This window comes from Cygnus atratus, chromosome 15 (genome assembly GCF_013377495.2).
Source record: "Cygnus atratus isolate AKBS03 ecotype Queensland, Australia chromosome 15, CAtr_DNAZoo_HiC_assembly, whole genome shotgun sequence".
Classification (NCBI taxonomy): Eukaryota; Metazoa; Chordata; class Aves; order Anseriformes; family Anatidae; genus Cygnus; species Cygnus atratus.
Genome location: NC_066376.1, coordinates 2,201,616 through 2,210,351, shown reverse-complemented (window position 1 = coordinate 2,210,351; position 8,736 = coordinate 2,201,616).

The window sequence follows — 8,736 nt, the reverse complement described above, 5'->3', positions numbered from 1 at the left end:
GCCTTGGCCAGGCGCAGAGCCCTGTCCTCTGCGCAGGCACCGGGGGCACGCGTGGGGCCGCGTGTTCACACGTGTGGGTCCACGGCAGCTGCCTGAATAGGGACCGTGAAGCCACTGCAGCTCCACCCAGCTCACCCCCAGCCTGCTTTGGGTTGTATTAGTTGCATTTGGATTTTTGTGGCTTGATTAAAATCCCTCTGGAGGGTTTTGGAGAGAGCGCTGGGAGGCAGAGGTGGACACAGCGTGGGTCCTGCGCTGCTCGGACCCCCGGAGCTGGCCAGGGGCATCCTCAGGGCCCCGCTGCTACCCATTTCCCCATCTGCCACTGGGAACAGCAGTTGCCCTCCTCCCTCCAGCACGCACACACGTTTTCCCGAAGATTTAAGGGGGATGCAATATGCAGGCCTGGTTTTCCTTCATTAACACCCGGCTGACATGAGTTTCAATAACATCACCCCCTGCTCGTGCCACCGTCTGGGCTGCGCGCTGGGGTGCCGAGCATCGCTGGGTCTCGCCGTGAACCCCCTCCGGCTCCACAGCAGCCACGGGGCAGAGGGCAGCAGCCTGACCTCAGCTCCCCAAAGCCGCAGGGAGCTGCGGAGCAGGAGTTTGCACGGCCGAGGTGCAGACCAGGATTCGGCCCATCGCCTGGCTGGGGGCCAGGGTACAGTCTAGCCTGAAGCCCGCCTGTGTACTTTGGTTGCAAACCCACGCGCCGCAGGTTAAAGCAAATCCTTCTTTCTTTCCAGACAACGTCACTCCTGTTGCACCTCGGCCCGAGGTGGTGTTTTTCCTGGGGGGAGACCAAGGGCGCAGCGCTGGAGCCGGGGTGAGGTGCTGCTGGGCCGCCCCGCTCGGGCAGCGCTGGCCGGGAGCCGAGGGACACGTGGGGGCTCCGGGGCCCTGTTTCTGGGGGTGCAGAGGTGGGGAAGGAGGGGATTCAGCCCCAGGAAGCACCCTAAGGACTGCTGGCAGGCCAGGGCACCAGCGAGGTGGTAGCCTCGCCATGTGGATATGGGAAAGTGGATTTTGGGGGGGTCATAGAGAGCCACGAAGTTTCCTAGCCACCCCGTGGGGCAGAGGCACAGTGAGGGGGGTCTCCCCGCAGCCACTGTTGCTGACTTGATAAAGGGGAGAGGGTCCACGCTCTGCTTGGGTGGCACAGGGCCTCCCCTTCGCTTGGGAAAGCCGCATCTTAAAGTGATGATCCTCCTTGGTTTAAATGAACCCACAAATATGCCCATTGAGCAGTGAGAGTCTGTGCCTCTGGTCCATGCAGGACACTGCCCTGAGAAGCAGAAAGCATATTCTGTGCTTAAAGATGGGGAAACTGAGGCACGGAGCTTTTGAGTGACATTTTTGCAGGACACACAGGAAGCCTGCGGCAGACCAGTGGGTTCCACCTGTCAGGACAAGGTGAGGAGCTCAGGGCCCCTCTGTCAGCCCCTCAGAAGCTCACAGGATTCATCAGGGGACATCTCTGAACCCGGGTATTCCTCCTTCCACTGGCAACACCCCCAGCAAGCACCACGCCTGCAGAACCAGCTCGCACCCTACCCCAGGGACCGGGGACAGCAGCAGGAATGTTTCATGCCCCTCGTTCTCCTTTTTTTTTTTTTTTATTTGGCATTATTAACCTCGGGGGGGACATAAATAACCTCGCTCGCCCCTTCCCCGCCTCCACCTCCCAGATCATTTACTATGGATTAATATTTGCTAGCTCGTTTGCACAGTAGCCTGTAGATTTTCAGCCTCCTCGCTGGAATGATGTTGACTTGCAGAGAAATTACAGGGGCTTTGCCCTGGTACAAAGCAAACAGTGTGTGCTGTAATCAGACTCAACACCTCAGCAAATAATGAAAAGAGATATTATGTGGCTATAATTTCCATGCGGGATTAGGTGTTTGTCTTGTAAAGCATTCAGGTGCCGCTGGGTGTATAAATGAGTGTGTAATTATGGTCATCAGGTTAAACAGAGGGAGCAGGAATCCGACCCAGGCTCGGGCGTGCACAGATGGGCCTGGCGGTAGCTGTTAATTTGCAGCTATGAATGGCTCTTACAGGTCCTGAATATTTGAGTGACTCTGCTTCTATTTATGGTTCCTGAAAGCAGAGCCCGACCCAAGGCTCACAGAGGTCCACGGGAGCCTTTGCCCCGTCTCGGCACTGAGCCCCCTTCAGAACGGCTTTTGCTCATATCTGATTTTTGGCATAAATCAGATGTGCTAAAGGAGCCCTCATGCTGTCCCCAGCCAGCACAGACCTCGGCTTCCCATGGGGATTTTGGGTTCAATGGAGAAGCACCTGGGCAGGGAGAGCATGGGGACATTGCTGTCCCAGGGATACTTCCCCAGCAGCTCCTCGCTCCCGAGGGGTTTGGGCAGTGGGTGGGAGGGCGTGATGGGATGGCAGCACACACTAAATTTCCTCCTGAATCGGTGCCTTGTTCCCTAAAGCTGGAGTGGGACCAACCCATTTTCTCCAGGCCAGCTGGGAGCCAACAGCTCTCCCTGCAAGCTTGGGGAAAGGCACCAAAGGACAACTGAGGGGTCTGAGTGCAGGGAGCAGAAATATCTCCCCCAGAGAAAATGCAGGGTGGGAACAGGCTCGTGCTAAAAAAGAAGAAAAACAGCAGGGTCCAGCATGGGATGACCAAAGCCCGGAAATGGAAACCGTGCAAAGCTCAGACTGCTCTGTGCAGGAAGAAGTGTTAGTTGCTGTTGAAGACTCCATGGGAAAGGGATGGACTCAGCCCCTCCCGATGGATGCGGGGATGTGCCCCAGCCAAGCACTTGAACTTAGGTCCAGTACAGAGACAACCTGAGATATCTAATGGCCAAAAAATAACCCAACCTTATCCCACACTCAGCTCTACAAACCCAATGAATTTCCCCCCACATGGACTAAGCCTACCCATGCAGTCTGAGCCAGCGTGCCAGATCCTGAGCCCTCCTCATGTGCCCATGCAGAGGACCAGAGCCGTGGGGACAAGGGTGACACCCGGGAGGCTCCCAGGCAGCCCGGCAGGGAGAAAAACAGCTTGGCAAAGGCCAGGGCATCGCGGGGCCACAGCCACCGGAGCAGGATGGAGGAGGCCGGAGGAGGAGGATGCAGGAGGAGGAGGCTGGGCTGGTGCCCAGCGGAGGACGCGGCGCCTGCCCAGGCTCTGGCGCAGCTGCTGGAGCCAAGGGGACGATTTGCAGCCCCGGCAGCCGCCTGGAGCCATCCCGGCTGCCCAGCCTGCAGGCACGCCGGGGGGGAAGGCAGGAGAACAACAGCCCCACAGCACCCTCAGGGCCATGTTTCCCCCCAAAATCCCACCCCATCACGGGGCTGCCCCTGTGAAGAGCCCCCTGAACACAGCGGATCAGTGTCCCTAAGCAGATGGGTGCGCAGCCCCCCCGGCACTCGAGGGAAGCAGCCCGGCCAAAATGTCTAAGCCTCGCTCACGCCTTCCCCGAAACGGAGTAGCAGCTTATTATAGCAAATGTTATTGCAGCGGCGAGGGAGGCTGCATCCAGGAGCAGGCAATATCCTGCCTGAAATGTTCAGGGACCTCTGCCATGTGCGCATTCTTCCACGGTGTAATTAGGGTGGCAGGCGCTGGCGACAAGCGCGCAGTCTGCTCGGGACGGGGTTGGGTTTTTTTTCTCTCTCTTTGCAGGAGATTCACCTCACATTGGGAACACACTGGTTTATTGAACACAAAATGTTCCAGAGGAAATCATTAAAGTGGGGTGGAGTGACAGAGTGCTCCGTTAATGTCACCTAAGAGAAAAAGGGCTTCCAGAAAGGAAGAATTCAGGAAAGCCCTGACGGCCCCACATGCTCTCGGTGAGAATGGGGGACGTGAAGCTGATGCTCTCCCGGGGAAAGTCTGCAGCAAGCCGATAGCTCCTGGGATCGGCAGGAATAAAATGTGGATGTTCTTAAAGCAGGGCCCAGCAGGAGCTCACGCACCAGCCCGTAGCCCTGCAGCACCTTGGGGACACCCAGGAGGCTGGGGGGGCCATGTCCCTATGGGGAGCACTGGTGGAGGGGAGGATGCTGCCCCCAGTCTTCTGAAGGCCACAACATTATTTTCAAATTAAAAGTTTTAACAATCTCTTATCAATGTTGCAAGGCTTCTGCTTGCTGCAAAGACCACACGTGCCTCCTGGTTGGAGAGGTGTGCTTTTGGAGAGGCTTTACAAGAAAGGACATTGCAGCAGGAGCCATGGAGCATGATGAGTCTGGGCTCTGAGCAGCCCCCTGCTCACTGCATGGGTCGTATCTCTGCCCACACAAAGTCCCTGCAGCTTTGTATGGGGTGGGTTCAGCCCTCTCCCAGCAGAGACATGAGCAGCATCTTGGAATAAAATGGGATTCACGTCCTGAGATGGGAATGAACCCACTGGCAGGGCTGGGAGGAGCGGAGGTCTGCAGATGTCAGCTTGCACTGTAGCCATCGGGGGCAGCAAGCTCCAGGGTGCTTGGGCGAAGGATGCTGTAGGTATGTGACTGGTAGAGTCAGGACATTTGGTGCCCTGAAACAGTCCAGAACATATAATAATTTACTATTTAAGTCCACTTCAGCAAGGGAAATGCAGACCTTTAACCCAGCCTAAGTAACCGTAAAGCCCATCTCCTTCAATTGCAGAAGAATTAAATGGGGAAAAATTAACTACTGAGTAGGCCTGTGTTTGCTGAGGATGTCTGGAAATAACTTCTTCATTCATTCCACGCTAGGTGGGTATATGGGGGAAATGCGTTACCCTGAGCGCTGTCTTTGGGTTTCACCTTAAAGCATACACTTAATATTTAGCTTGTTGTTTTCCTGTCTCCTCTCTGGGGTGACCTAGTCCCCAGGGAGAAACTTCCACAGCTATTTCGGAGCCCAAGGATGTGATTCATTTCGAGCAACCTATGCAAACACTAAAATAAGTGTCTGCCACCCCAGGAAGTGGAGGAAAGCTGTCGCTCTAAGCTCCGTGGTGGGTGCCTAAACGCACAGTGAGTTTCTCCCACCAGCCACGCGGGTGGGTGCCACGGTGCCACTGCTGGCTGCTGCCCTCCCCCATCCAGCCCCAGCCTGAAATATCTGTCCCGGGAAAAAAGGACTGTGCCTTGGGTAGAGAAGGCACAGCTACCCCCCAGGTGGCTCTGCAGCAGCCAGGCACAGCGCCTCGTCCTTTCAGCCGGCTCCATGCCCTGGCCCCAATGCCCAGCGGGAAGCTGGGGGGGGCTCAGTGAGCTGCAGGGAGAGGGAAGAGCCTGCTCACCAGTGAGAATTTGGGTAGTTTCACAGCAGCGGTGTGTAATTCAGAGAGAAAATTTAGCCAGCTAGCTGCAACAGATGCAGCTGCATTCGCACAAAGGGGAACAGGATTTTAAAAATTTGGAAAGACAAAGCCTGAAGGTCCTCATCCTCTAAACTACATCCAGTAAACCTCTGTGGGCCCGATAGCTGACATTTATATCCACCAAGGGAGCTGTAAAAGAATTCCCTCCCGCCTTGGTGCAGTTCCAAGCAGCCTCTACATGGAGCGAATGATGCAAATCTGTGCCCCTCTCTTTTGCATCTCCTCTGCATGTGTCCTCTTGCACCGTGCCTCTCTGCCGCTGCTGCAGCCCTCGGGATGGGGTCAGGGCAAGTGGGCAGTGCTGCCCAGCTGGGATCGGGGTGATGGGGCTGGGGCTGGGAAAGTGGGTGGGAAAGGGGATGGTGACGTGGGCAGGGATGGGGCATTGGTGGCTTCTCAGCCAAGGAAGGATCCAGCTTCAGAGCCAGCAACGTCAGCTGGTATTTTCCTTCCTCATCTCCTCTGTAGGAACTGACACAATTCAGCTCTGTTCATCTTTAAGAAATAAATGAAAGTTGCAGGGGGATTTCAGGTGGTCACTGGGCCTGGCTGTGGTGGGAAGGGAGGCGGAGATTGCTTCATCTCACCCTTGCTTGTGGCCGGGTGCTGTCTCTAGCATCCCTGGGAGAAAAGAAAAAGCAGATGCTCACAGCAGAAAAAAAACACCCTTTGCTCTCAGAGCAGTCAGCTGGTGAGGAATGACTGTAAGGGGCATCCACAAAACCACCTGCTCCCCTGCTGTCGTCCTGGGTAGGGGCCTGGGCAGCTCGGGGTGGCACAGCCGAGGGCTGGGGGCTGCAGGCAGCACCGAGGGAAGGAAACACTCAGCCCTGCTGTGAGAGCCCCGAGCCCACCCGCAGCCATCAGCAGGCATGAGCACATCACCCCCGGGATGCTGCCTCCACCGGGGTGATGACCTTAAGAAGAGAAATAAAACCCGGCTCTAACTGCAATAGCGAAGCCGGAGTGTGGAAGAAAGAAAAAAAATTATGCAAACGAGGTTTATCGGCTGATCAGAATAACAAGTGAACTTGATCTGGAAGGGGACAGCCTTCCTGGGTAATGAGGATTATTTACACATCATTTCCCTTGCAAATCAGCCACATGCTCCCGGTGCCAGCGGCACAGGGGGAGGGATGCTCAGCACCCGGCTACGCCTCTCCGAGGGGCCGGGGCGGCGCAGGGGGCTGCAGCACATCGGCAGCTCTGTGCAGCGGGGCGCGGGGTTCGCCGGGTGCCTCGCAGGCATTGCTCTGCTCTCCGCGGCCGTGCTGCGTGGCTCGTGCAAACCAGTTAACGTCATCCGCAGCCGCTGCTGAAGAGGGAGTTGCAAGCCACAGAAGCGAGTTTACATTTTGGCAATTAACAGTGTTCGTAGCTATTTTTCTCGTCATTAGCGGGCAGAGCATCTGTCCTGTATCACGGAGCAGCACTTGCCAGTGACCCTGAAATCCTGCGCGGCGAGGCCAGCGTCTCAGCAGGCTGGATGTCCCGCTTCCTCGGCTCCGAGGGATCACCCGTTATTGAATGCAGCTTCCAAGCAGCGCTCAGAGAGCTGTCTCTCGGAGCTATTTGGGTCTTACCCAGGCTTTCTAGGCCAGGACTATTCCCACATGCATGATCTATGTGTTCCAAAATATTAGCGTATTGGAAAGGTCCTAACTCAATTCCACTCTGCGTTTTCCAGACATTTATTAAAACAGTGAGCTGTGAAATTCTGCTGCAGATTCCCCCCAGCTCGATTTGTGTCTGGGATGGAAGAACATGGAGAAGACCGATCCAGTGCGAACCAGCACAGGGGAAATCCTTGCTGGGTGCTAACAGGAGCCTCTCACAGGGATCCCAGAGCAATACGTGAAGCAAAAGCTGCTTCTTCTCAAGGATTCAGTACAAGGAAACATCACAAATAACCAGGGCCTCCTTGTCTCTGTTAGAAGGATTTTTGTGGGACTCTCTGGAGCATCACCTCCTTTTTCTTGGAAGCCCCCAGGTCCCAGCATCCCTGTGCCATGGCCAGTGCTGGGCACGGCCCTGGGTGAAGAGAGAGCTTGCTGTTGCCTGCAATTGTCCCTGATCTGGGACCTCTGCAGTCTTCTGCTGTCCCGTGGAAGGAGCAGAGTCCTGGAAGAGGAAGATGTACCACAGTTGTGCCCAGGCTGCCAGAAACAGAGGGGATGTCAGGGCTTGGCCCATCCCAGAGCTGTGTTAACTCCCAGCACAAGCTCTTCCAGCCTCCTGGGAGCAGGATTTCAAAGTGTCACCCGTGGGTGTGATCTGCCACCAGGGCTCTGGACCACCAATGAAGGTGGAAGATCTCTGAGCTGAGGCTCCTGGTGGGCAAACATGATTTTGGGGGTTCAGAGGACATCCTGCCCTCCCAAATCCTGCTCCTGGTGAAGGACCAGCAGTGGGACCGTGCAGGACCTCCCTCCCTTCCCACCCAGCTCTGCCGGGGGATTTTTGGCAGGGCATTAGGCCGGGGCTCCATGGAAGGAGGGCTCAGCTCCAGACACACCTGGCCGGGGTGAGCACATACAGCTCCACAACCCCGCGCTGCCGGCAGCACAGCGTAGCCACCACGGCCCCGCTGAGGACATGGAGAAGCATGAAAAAGGGGAAACTGAATTACGAAGGCCCTGTGAATATTCTGGGTAGAAGCCCAAGTCTGGCAGGCTCAGCGTGCTGAAACCCACCACACCCATGGCCAACAATGCACATTCATTTCGGCGTACTGGGGGGCAGAGGGCGGCTGCTCGCACGCCGGCGCTAGGACTTTGTTCGAGAGCATCGTGCTGCAGGACGGGGACGTCCCAGCACAAACATCGTCCCATTGTTCCTCTGCCCCAGCGCTCCCACAGTCCAGAGCTGGTCTCCAAAGAGCAGATAGAGGAAGTGTTTGGGGGTTATGTTTCCAGCCCTGAGGCCATCTGCACTACGTGAACTTGCCAAACTCAGCGTTGCTCACCCCAAAAACCTACAGAAGGATTTGCACCATTGTTAAAAATTTAGAGGCTGGCTTATTGCAGGATGTTACAGTTCAATTTCGGTGATGGTTTCTCCAGGAGTTGCTGTAATAAAGAGCTTGTTGCTTCATGGGCTTTCGGTACCAAAGGGCCGGGAGAGCAGCTACTCAGCCAGGCTCCGCTCTCACCGCGCTTGTGCAAACCTAAAGTAACGTTCCTGGTGTCAGCAAAGATGCTGCGTGTTTGGAGGCTTATGAATGAAAATAGGATTTGGCCTAAGATTTCTCCCAACAACCTTTTCTCATGCAAATACGGCCATTTTGCACACAGCTTGAATACCAGATCAGCACACGTTTTACTGCTTGGGCAGTCTCACGCTTCCAGCACGTAACCTGCAGCCCCATTCCTGGCCATGCCACACGTGGCCACGG